The sequence below is a fragment of the Mus caroli genome, chromosome 4, assembly GCF_900094665.2.
Source record: "Mus caroli chromosome 4, CAROLI_EIJ_v1.1, whole genome shotgun sequence".
Classification (NCBI taxonomy): Eukaryota; Metazoa; Chordata; class Mammalia; order Rodentia; family Muridae; genus Mus; species Mus caroli.
In genome coordinates this window covers 97,683,982-97,696,927 of record NC_034573.1, presented here as the reverse complement: position 1 = coordinate 97,696,927, position 12,946 = coordinate 97,683,982, and positions in this window count along the sequence as shown.

The window sequence follows — 12,946 nt, the reverse complement described above, 5'->3', positions numbered from 1 at the left end:
GAGGCAGAGGCAGAGGCAGAGGCAGAGGCAGAGGCAGAGGCAGAGGCAGAGGCAGAGGCAGAGGCAGAGGCAGAGGCAGAGGCAGAGGCAAAGGAGGTTGAGGCAGGTTGTCTGTGAAGTTTGGGATCAGTATGTTCTACACAGGGTTCCAGATGGGCCAGAGCGACAGAGTGAGACCAGAGAGATTCTCTTAAAGCAGATAACAGACAGACAAACTCAGAGGCTCACTCAGCACTAAGGACGGCTAATGCTTTACCACAGCTCCTGGCATTCCTCGGTCCAATGAAATCGATACCTGTGTTAACAGGCACATTGTAATTTAAGAAAATTACTGGAAAGCAGGTAGTATACCTTAAATTTTGCTTTTTCTATTCTAAAACTTGTTTTGATAATTTAGGTCATTCGAACCTACTATACATTTGAGGATGTGCCTATATATTTCTTTTTTAAATAAAGGCTCATGGGAAGTGTTTAGAAAATTCATGTACAACAAAATACCCAATTTGAAGTGTAAGAGACAGCGATCTTTGACACGGTGTGCTCACCCCTATGAAAGCTGTTCTGAAATATTGTGTTCACCTCAAAAAAATGAACTTTCTACATACTAATAGTCATTTCTCATCTCTCCTGAGCTCACAACAACCACTGATCTCTCTCTTCTGCATAGACGCGCCTCTTCAGATAGTTAACAAAAAGGAGAATCATATAAGCTTTGCTCTTAGGTTTGCCTATGCAGTGGCCTGCATCAGTATACCATCCACTTCTGTTTATGAATAGGATTCTAGCGTCTTGATATACCACATTTTCTTTGTCCATTTTATTGTATTTATGAGTGGTATGTAGGATATTTCCCCCATTTTGGTTAATATGGAAAATGTTGTTGTGAACTTTTATATACCTTGTGTGGGTCTCTGCATTTTTCTACACAAATAAAATTGTTGGACCATACAGCACCTTTATATCAAACTGTTCTTCAATGTCGCTGGGGTTTTGTCATATGATCATCTGTGAATGATAGCCTCATTTTCCATTTCTTTGCAACACATACTGTTATATCAGTTATTCTTGCTATAGCCAGTCTATAAGACAACCTTCTATTTCAGTCTGCCTGTACAGTAGTGGAAAGTCCTAGTGGTTTGGCTTTTCTGTAAGGGCTAGTGTGACATTAGGCATCTTTTTGCCTCTTTACTGATCATAAGCACATTTTTAGAGAATGGTTTATTCAAATCCTTGGTGTGTTAATTGGATTACTTAGCCTTTTACTACTGAGCTCTCTGGGCTCTTAGGAAATTACAGGATGAGTACTGGAATGGAGTTTGCAAACCCAGCCTAGAGCTGTACATTTTACTTTCATGCCTCTTTTGAAATAAATTTTTGATGAAATCTAATTTCCCAAGTTTTGTTGTTGCTGACACATGTGTATTTTGTGCCACATCTGAAAAGTATTTGCTAAAGTCAAGGTCATGAATCTCTTTCTATTCATATATTTTCTTAATCATAAATGTTAGTTCTTATGTTTAGGGCTATAACCTTTTGAGATAATTTCTATAAGTAGTGTGTTCCATATCTCTTTGTATGAGGTTATCCAGAGGCTTAGCAGGATTTATTGAAAAGATTCCCCTCTTCCCTGTGGATACTCTTGGTACTTAGTAAAATCAATTAACATAAACTCAGGACTTTATTAATGTGTCCTCAGTTCTATTCTGTTGACCTAGTGGCTCCAGAACCATATTTCTTTTTTATGCAAAATTGTCTTGGCTGGAACCTCCAATACAATCATGAACAGCAGTATCAAAAGTTGATCTTACTGCCTTATGCTTCATCTTCAAACCAAAACTTCCTAGGACACTTTGTAATTGGTACCAGTGTTTAATATTCTTACCATGTAGCTGTATTCATGTCACTAGAATGTTAAAGATCCTGTTGTAACTTTGAGAGATTTTTTTCAATCTTTGACAGATTTGGGAGGTGATCCCATTGTAACAGTGTTGAGTTTTCCAATGTATTAACAATATATAGGTAACATTTCTGGCTCTTCTTTCATTCCCCTCAGCAACATTTTATAGTTGTACAAGTTACTTTTGCTGTGGTAAAAGAGCTTAAGCAAGGAAACTTACAAAAGAAAGCATTTAATTGGGCACATGGGTTCAGAGGGGTAAAGTCCAGGACTATACAGTGAAAGCACAGCAGTAGGAAAGCTGAGAGCTCACATCATGAGTTACAGGCAGGAGGCAGGGAATGTACTGGGGATGGAAGGAGGCTTTTGACACCTCAGAGCCTGCCCCATGACAGACCTGCTCCATCAAGGCTACACCTCCTAATCCTTCTCAAATAGTTCCAGCAACTGGAGAGGACATATTCAAGGATATAAACCTACGAAGGCCATTCTCGTTCACACTGTCATACTTTACAGTCTAGAGGTTCCACATGATCATGGTGAAATGTATTTCTATTGTGTTGTATTCTTGTCTCTAAAAATTTGCATTCAAATGAAGCAGGTGTTTCAAATATGAAGGTCAAATATGAAGTATTAATGATACAATATGTTGTTTTTCATCTCTTTTTCTCACTTCATTTCATTACTTAGCGATTTTTAGAATTTCACTTAAAATAACTTATTTGCTATTTAATCATTAATAATTTTAAGTGGCTTTACCAATACATATAACATTAATTTTCCACTCTGAAGTTAACATGTGAGTGTTTCGGTCTAGATATATGGCTCAGCACTTAAGAGCACTTGCACTTGCAGAGGACTAAGGTTCAATTCCCAGCAACAGAGTGGTCCAAAATCACCAGTTACTCCAGTTCCAGAAGCTCTGACATCCTCTTCTGAGGATGGAATGCACATCCTCTTCAGTGGAATGCACATGGTACACATAAACACATGTAGACAAAACCACTCATACACATAAAACAAAAACTATCTAAAAGGTAACTTACAAATTGGCATAGTTCATATCTAGTGCAGAAACCTCATAACTGTGGAAGCTGTTGGCTTTTCACTACCCTTTGTGTGTCAGCTTCTCCAGACAGTCTATCTGCATCCATTTGTAATTCTCATCACAGTGCTATGCTTTGCTTTGCGTGGTCATGCGAGCTTTAAATGCAGCACATTTATACTGACTGGAGTCTTTACCTGTTCAGCATCCATTCCTTGGGACCTATAACTCTTCTTGTTTTGTTTACCTCCATCCTGAAGAACATCTAGCCTCATTTCTACTTTTCCTTAATTTGAAAAACAAAAAGTCTTTATTTCATCTTCAACCTGGAAATGCTTTTGTTGGCTTTTGGGTTCTTTTCAGCATTTCCTTTTAGGACTTTACAGGTTCTTGCCCCATTTGTTCTCAAGCCTGGTAGACTCCTAGTGGGGTGATCTGCCCTTCTAGCATCTAGCATGTTATTTTCTCTGTGGCCTTCCTCATGGTTTTCCTTTTATCTTTGGTTTTCCAGAAGTTCAACACTTGTATGCTACTCATGGTTATTATCAAACAGTATCTTTGGGACTCACTAAGCTCGTTGAATTGGTTTATTTTAGAACACTACCAGAAGTTGTAGGTTGCCATTCCTGTAAACCTGTCTATTTTTCTCACCCCTTTCCTTCTAGGACTGTCAACTTTAACATTCTCTCAAGTTCTGGGTCCATATGCATTTCTCTTCTTCAAATTGTTCCTTCCTCTCCTTCATGCTAATACTCGGCCTGCAGTGCTCTCTGTGGTTTTCTCCTTGTCCATTCTGCTTATGACTACCTGGTTGTTTTTTAAAGAACAGATATTAAAATTTTTAATTTCTAAAATTTACATTTAAATATTAATTTTCCTACTGAGGATTCCTTGCCCTTCATTGCAAACATAGTTAATTTTCTTTATGCCACTACAATGTCTTCTTTAAAGTCCTGATCTCACCATTTGAATCCCCAAGTCATCTCAAGGTCTGACACTGTGGATTGTCTTTTCCTTTGCAAACAGGTCCTCATTTTCTATTCCTTTCATATGAGCTATTTCAGAGATTCACTATTTTGTTATATTTCTAAGAATATTTGTGTATTTTTTGGAGGTAGTTTTCCACTTTTGTCTGTGTTTTCTTGGCTATTGGGGTCCTTAGCAGGAATTTTAATTTTACCAGATAGAATCACAGACTGTGATTCCTATGAGAAATTAAAGCTTCTATCTAGATCAGATTTCTCAGCCTTCAAGCTGGTTTCTGGTTGCTTTTCAGTGCATCATTTAGAAGGACACTAGAGCTTGAGTTCAAACACTGAATTAAGGGGTTCTTATTATTTGACTCTCTCTTTTCAGAATTTCCCCATTATTTTCCAGTAGCTTTGGTTGCCACAAGGCTCCTTACTTTATTCATTTAGGGGAGTATCTTAGCTAGTTTTTGTCAGTTTAACAGAAACCTAGATATGCCTGAGAAGATGGAATTTCATTAGAGAAATTGCCACTATCAGATTAGCCTGTGGATGTGTATGTGGGTTATTTTGCTCATTGCTGATTGGTGTGCAGATGGCAGACTCCTGTGGATGCTGTCATAGGTGGGGCAGGTGGTCTTGAGATATCAAGAACTCAGGGATAGAGAGCCAGGGGAAGCAAGCCAGTAAGCATCACTCCTCTATGGGCTCTGCTTCAGTTCCCACTCTCAGACTCCTGCCTTTAGTTCCTGCCTTGGCTTCTCTCAATGTAATCCAAATAAACCCTTTACTGCCCAAATCACTTTTTATTCATGTTTACCAGAGCCACAGAAAAGCAAACTAGAATAGCGAAGACAAAAGTTCTCTAAGGGTTCTAGCCACTAGGTGCCAGGTGGGCACTGTGGTGTATTCCAAGTGAAATTCTGCAAGCCAGGGAGTGCCCTCTGATTCCCTCCCTCAGCCCTTCTACAATCTACTGCCTCTGTTTGGTCTCAAGAACTTGTACATAGTGCATCTTTTGTGTTTTCCTTAGAGTTCTGTTTCTTGCAAAAGTAGTGCACTTCTGTGTGCAGCAGATAAAATATCAGCTCCATTTTTCATATAGTAAATGACTAAGTTTATAAGTTTAAAGTTCTAAGAAATTATTAACTGGGACAAATAAAATTGTTTTTTGCTAAACATACTAAGTTGAAAGTTAAAGTTATGGTTCCCAAGTGGCAGTCTTCTGTCACTGACAGCGTTCAAATCACTTTCCTGTTCTATTTGGTTTGCATGGTATTGAGAAATCATGATTTATATGAGGATAGAGTTACGAGAGATTTTTAAGAAAACAATTTATCTTGGGATATCAGTCAATAAAATAGGAGGACTTTAGAGAGGAGATATATAAAGAGAAATCACATTGGCAACACGATCCCGTAATCCAAGTATCTTACAAACATTCCACGAGGAGCAGACATCTGTTGTCAAAATTTGCTGGAACATTCCACAAGAGAATTATAGTATATTCAAGGCTCCAAGTTGTCTTTTTAATGTAACTTAACCCCAGTGTCTTCCAATACTACACAATCTTTCAAGCAATACTCATTAGCAATTTATAGAATTGGTCATTTCTTGGTGGTTATGTAGATTGATTCCAAATCTTAGCAATCATGTACAGAGAATCAATAAGTACAGATGTGCAAATACCTCTATGGTAGGCTATATATATGTCCAGAGGTGGTGTAATATAATGAATTTTTGGTACACATACACAATGGGATATTATTTAGAAAAATGAAATTGTAAATTTGCAAGAAAATAGATGGACCTCGGAAATATATTAAGCTAGGTGTCCCAAGCTGAGAAAAAAGTCACATGTTGTTTTTCATACCAAAATCATTGCCTGTGGTGTATTCGTGTGTGTGTGTGTGTGTGTGTGTGTGTGTGTGTGTGTTTGTATGTGTGTAATTGGGAGTAAAGCTTTAAAAAGTAAAGTAACCAAAAGAGTGACATTAGGTGATGAGAAAACAGAGTGTAGGCAGAGGAACCCATGAGTCATGAAACAGGAGAGAATTTTTTTCCTAATTTCAATCTGCCATCTGCCATTGCTTTCCCCACAAATGGTGGATATATGAATTCAATGTTACATGTACTAAAGTAGCAAGAACCCTTTTTTTTTTACATTGTAAAAGAATCCACCACCTTTTCTGCCTTCAAGGGAGTGATTTCAATAGCTGGACTTGCATTTGGACTGCACTACCTATCAGTGCAATAAGAAGTCCCCCAAATACATTTGTCTCATTAATTCACTTAGAAATGGTGATTTTTCAACTGTACTTAAAACTTTATCAAATCACTCTATCATTGTGATATCTAATAAGTAAATTGTACATAAAATTAAATGTTTTTGAAAACAAAATAGGAAACATTTTATAGAATTAGTGTTCCAAGCTTGAGAAAAAGAAGAACAAATAAATGCTAGTCCTGAGAGAAAGAGAGTAGAGATGGCAGTAGGTAGATCCCACTAGATGGTAGGAGAAGAGACTAGACACTAGTGCACATCATTTTGTCTAGTCTTACAACAACTGAATGTGAAAAAGTTTTACTTACGTATATAGATTTTTTAAAAACTGGGACATAAGGTGATATTTTAAAAACATTTTTTAAAAAGTCTTATTTCTCAGCACTTGCAATGTCCTTGCTCAATCACAACCTGTTAATTCAGCTTCACCCAAGCAACCAGGAAACCTTGGATGATGGAGCTAAGGAGCAGTCAAGAGTTCAAAAACACTCATCAGAGAAGCCTTGAAAGGCAGCCAGCCCTGTTTTAGAGAAGAATCAGTCATGACCAGGAAAATGGTCTGAGCTATAGAAATAAAAGAGATGAAGGAAATAGAAAGCCTAGTAGTGACATGAATATTGGAGGAGGAAAGGAATAAGATAGACTTAAGGAACAAAGATGGGAGAAAGAGTCACAGAACTAAAGTAGTCTCCTAAGACTAGGGTATTAGCTACTGATATGTATAACTGCTTCAGGAATGACTAAAGGAGATAACGAATGCTCAAATGAGTTAAAATGCTAGTAGATGCTAGAGGAAATAAATTGACAGGTAAGAGAAGTTACTTCCTTGAAGAAATGAGTTATTACTGAACCCTCAAACTCAAAATAGGAATTACATAGCTCTGGGGAAAAGGGGGGAACCAGTTATGTGGTGATTAATAACTTATCCTTTATCTATGTGTGAAACAATATAATACCATGATATAAAATTATAGTCAATGGGCCAGTGAGATGTCTCAGAGTGCAAAGGCTCTTGCTGTGGATGCCCAAATTTGATCTCCAGAACCAACATAAAGATGGAAGGACAGACAGCTTGTCCTCTGACTCACACACACACACACACACACACACACACACACACAGCACACACAGAGCACACACCAGTGCACATAGTACACACCAACAAACACACTGTAAACCAATTCACATAGCATATCTTCCCCACATTGAGCATGTGTGCCTCAGCATGGGTACAAACACATATACAGAACACGCCAACACACAAAATGCATACATACACACACACAATGCATGTGTGCACATAATACACACATGTGTGCACACACACACAGCACATGTGTGAGTGCACACACACATATACATTTTTTTTAATTTAAAAAAATTCCAGGAAAATACTTTGTAAATTTCAGATATTTTCAAGCATCTACTTTGTGGAATTCTCAAAGAAATGCCCTGGTACTTGCATGTTTCAAAGTGTAATAATCAATTTTACTTTCCTAATCCAAGTAACTTTTGTAAACTTGTATTTCATCATTCAGTTCTTTAACTGGTGTGTGTGTGTGTGTGTGTGTGTGTGTTGTATTAGAACACATGAAGTAGAAAAGAAACCACACATTTTATGTAGTGTAGCATGTGACTTCCTGCCTCCAGAGTCATTTTCCATTCTATAATTATCTACGTGAAGCAAGCAGCAATTAGCACAATGCAATTCTTTCAAAATGGAAACTTGGTTTTTTTCAACATCCTTTAACCTGTAGTAAAGTCCTGCCCTGCCTGGACACTATCACTCCCTGCTCAGGAGTCTGTCTAAACTTCCTGGAGACAGGGATGACATCCTTAGGTCCACTTTTAAAAAGGTAATTTTCTATTATGAAAATGATTGATTAAAACAAAATTGGAGCAAATGTAATACAGCCATAGTAAAATCGGTCAAGAACTTGTAATTCTTTTAAAATGATTTCATATTTCTTTTTTCTAGTCTGTTTCTGCTATATACACTTTTCATACAATTATAATCTGATATTATAAATAAAATATTCGGAGTTCAAAATTACTATATTTTCTGGAACTGGAAAGATGGCTCAGTGGCTACAACCATGTGTTGCACTTCCAGAGGATCTGGGCTCTATTCCCAGCTTCTGCATGGAGACTCACAACCATCAGTAACTCCAGTTCCAGGAGTCAGATGCTGTCTTCTGACCCCTAAGAGCCCGTCAAGGATGTGATATGGTAAACAAACATGCATGAGAGACAAACACTTATACACATAAAAATTTAAAAATCTAAAAGAGATTATACTTTAAGATTTTTATGCTATTAAAGGAAGATATTAGGTACTTTGGGATTTTTAACGGGTATAAAAATAAGTCATAATGATATGAAATCCATCCAGAATTATTTTAGTATTTCTTAGAATATTTTTAATTTTTAAAAATTTATTTCATGTATAATTTTAAAAATATAATAAATTAATAAATCTTAGAAGGAGCAAAATGTATGATTGGTTTAAAAGGGAGATGGGGACTCGTTATATTTGTAGCAAACTGGTTTCAAGTCAGGACTACTGTGGTGGTTTTCATTACAGAAGGGTATTTTGAAATGGTTCTAACACTGAACTAAGATGCATCTGCTTATATGAAATCAATACTAAATCATTTCACTACCCTTGCTTATGTGGAGGAGGGAAACTTTTCTCTTCTTTTAGTAAACTGTATATCGGGAGGCCTACCTGATACACATTTGCTTAGGCAGCAAATGCAGGGATGCTTTGCTCTGGATAATGCAGGAAATTCCACTAAGTGGCAGAGCATTGGCAGAGCATGTGAGGTGAGGAGGGGCCTTTCTAATACTAGGGGATTACAACAGCTGCAGCAGCATGAACGTGTTCGCTGCCTCTGGGCTGTTTGCTATTTGCCAGGCACTCTTAACCACTGCACACATTCACCACGTGGACTTGTTCATGCATTTGATATATGTGGCACTGTCTGTCAGTTGTCAGAGAAGGACAGACTTCACCAAATGGTTATGCTAACAGCTGAATAGTTACACACCGAAGACTCAGAAAGCAAACCCTGATGTCTTAGTGTGTCAATAGCAGATAAGCCTCCTTAAGCCTATGGATTAAGAGGATGTTCCCTAAGGAATCATCCTCCCTAGGTCTGCATGTGAACAGGCAAGCATAGCAAAGGAGAGAGCATGATTAGAAGAGAGCTTGCATATACACAGAGATTATAAATCCAGCGAAGAAGGATTTCTCCCTTTCTCATGGAGGGGTGTGAGCTACTGGGGACTCAAACATGAAAGGACTGAGTACAGATCCACACGTTTAAAGGTTACATAGACACAGCATGACGGTGAGGCTAAGATGGGGCAGAGGATGTACTGCACAGCCTGAGCTGGGGCGACCGCATCGGAAATTGAGAGAACTGTGTCCACTCAGGGGAATCCAGAGGATGAGTGAGAGTTGTTGGGAACCTGGGCTGGGTTGGATTATGAGGTGTGGCAAGCAGGTGTGGAAGTCTAGTCACACATCTGGGGTTTTGTCTTTATATCTATCCCTTTCTGTTTAATTAAAAGGGAAAGTCTCATTTATCTGGATTTGACAAGGACTACAGGCCCGAGATGATAGATTATAGATAGATAGATAGATAGATAGATAGATAGATAGATAGATAGATAGATAGATGAAAAGAGCAAGAGAGAGGAAGGGAAGAAGGGAGGGAGGAAAGAGGAAGAGTAGGAAAAAAGAAGGGAAAGAGAAAAGGATGTAGGATGGAAGAAAAGAAAAAGGAAGGAAGGAGAGAGAGGGGAAGAGAGGGAGGAGAGAGGGGAAGGAAAAGAAGAATGGAAAGAGAGAGAGGGTGGGTTTCCCATCCCTCCCCGACCCCCATCCTTGTCAACACACCGACCATGGAGACATTCAAATCCTCTGGTGCAGAGGGACAGAAAACAGGGAGGGAGTTAATCCAGGGTACAAAGGTGGCCAACTGGTCCTGAGAGCAGAAGACAGAAGAGGGTTTGGGGGTGCTGGCAGGAACATCATAGAATCAAGGAACTGTCTAGGTTAAACTAGCTAAGGAGTGAAGCAAAAGAAACAAGGAAGAATAAAAAGGCTTGGGCATAGTCACCCTCCAGTCAGCTGGGAGGACACTTCAGTGGAGTTAAAGAATGTTCACACCTGTCCTTAACAACAATAACCGAACTAAAAGGTAATGTGATGATGGCGAGACTTTAGGGTGACTGGACTAGTATTTTGGAGTTAAGGATAAGTGAAAAGATGGCTCCTGCTGATGCTGTTTGTTAATGGTGTTGCTACCAAGATCTCTACCTGCAAGTGTAAAACTCAGAAAGCTCTGAAGAATCGTGAAAGGGCTATTTTGTTTGGTTCTTTTGCTTGTAACTCTCTGGGACATATCCATTTGTCAGAAACTTTACCCTGTTTACGAGGCAATCTTCTGACTTGATACATACCACTCACTGTGGCCATTCAACTGTGTGCATCAGAAAAAGAAGGGATTTATTTCATTATGGCGTTCTCCCTGGACTGTGTGGTATTTGATAGTACAGTATTGTAAATCCCAAAGTTTCTGAATTCTGGACCCCTTGTGGCTGTAAGGGTTTGCTGATGCTGATTAAAACTGTCAGTTTGCTGAGGCCTTTTCCTGATGACAGTGAGGATGGTTCTATTGCTCTTCTTCACGTGGTACAAATAAAAATTATCCCAAATGCTATTAACTTTGTGTTATCGGAACAGACATTTAGAACTGTAATATGTATACATGTCACCACACTGCTGGGTACCAGGGAGGGAGTTTATTAGCCATGAGGTGTTGGTGAGTTTGCCTTGTTACTGCCACGGGCTAAAGGTTAATCCCAGCTCACAAGGCACATAATTTAAAAAAGTTGAAATGTGGCCTCTTCCTTTTCTCAGGCTGTGGTTCTGCAACCAGAAACACAGAACTGGAAGAATTTTAGCTTGAAGGAGGAATAGGGTTTATGAGTCCTCTGTCCCCATGCATTCGAGAAGGATGCAGTTAGCCACTGCCAGCAGTCAGCCATGAGCTTCTGTCTCAGCCACCACTGCAGTAGCTATAGTCTCAAAAGTAAAGAGAAGAGACATTCTCTGGAGGCTTCAAGCTTATGTTTTTCCGAATTTCTGGCCCAAAGTTAGGTTATCTTGATACTGAACTACGATGACGTTTTGCCTCCTTCTCCATCTCTCTGCTTATTTTATTGTGAGGTAGTAAGGACGACTGTGTCTGTGACTAGGCAGATGTAATTTTAAAGCAATAACCACACCCTACATCTTCTGATACATTTCTTCTCCCAAGAGTCTTAGCGCAGTGTCTGGTTTGGAATATCGTGAATTAGTGCTAATAAATTATTTAATTTATCAAGGACCAGAATTTCCTGAAAGTCCCAATCCCTGCTCATAATTTTCTTTAGCCTTGCACTCATGGTAAAATTGAAACTGAAAACAAAACAGAGCAAACCAACAACGAACCAGAAGTTTCATTCTGCAGTAGTGTGGATGTCTGCGTGTCTAGAGGAGGGGATCATGGCAGACAAAGAGTTTATTGACTGACAGAAGTTGGAATGGAAGAGCAGATGGTTAAGTGTTGACCCTGGAGTCCACACAATGGCTCAATTTCATATAGTCATTAGTGTCGTGACCCTAGACAGATTATCTGAACTTTCTATTGTTTAAACTTGGCTTCCTTCTTAACAACATGGTGGTAGAGTATTACCTATCTTGTTGGGTTTAGGATTACATTGAACTAATGTACATGAAGCCCCCAAGCTAACACCAGGCCTGGCCCACTGTTAGAGCCTTCTGTATGAGTTCATTTCATCATACACATTACACTGTAGCAATGACTTATTACGTACAGTATTTTTATGCATTTAGAGGAGTATTTTAAATTTTTCCTAAGCCATGGGTTACTAATCTATGAAGTAAGAGAAACAACAATCACTTTTAAAGAGGTTCTACCCCCATTACCAATGGCTTCAAATGTACAATCAGGAAACAGTTATGATTTGACAAACCCATAGCTTTTTCTAGTTATATTTGACTCTTGACTGTACAAAGGCAAGAGTGTGATCCTAAGCAAGAGGAGGTTGGAAAGGCTAAGACAGCATATCATCAGGGTAGCCATGGCTAGCCCAAAACTTCTTATTCCAACCACACTGTCCTTCAACTTGTGGTCTTTCTACACCAGCCTCCCTCCTGAGTACTAGGATTACAGTCATGTGTACCACCATGCCTGGTCCTGAGCCTCTCCACTCTTAGCTGACATTTCTGCCATCGAGGGGGTGATGAAAATATCTGTCTCATAGGACGATGTTAAAGATTAAATGCTGTAACTCAACCCAATGGCCACCCATGTTAGGTGCCAGCTCACTTTTGCCCTTGCCGGTGCATGTCTGAAGAAATTGGAGTTGCTAGTCTGTTAAGTCCTTCCCAGATGGGAATGTCTAAGATTCCGTGGGCATAGAAGGTAAACATTCAGTGATGGATCACATTCCCACTCCACCGTGGAAAAACCCACAGCTCGGAAGGTTCAGATGTGTTCAGCAATCCCTCCGCTCCTGTTCCTGGCTCCACAGTGACAGGACTCTGTGTGTACTCAGAGGTTAAATACCATATCTGCCCAACCAAATATGCTGCCGTCACATATTAATTATGTGACTCACAGAAAACAGGATAGAGTTTCTTAGCAATTAAAACTATGGCATCTGCAGAGTATAAG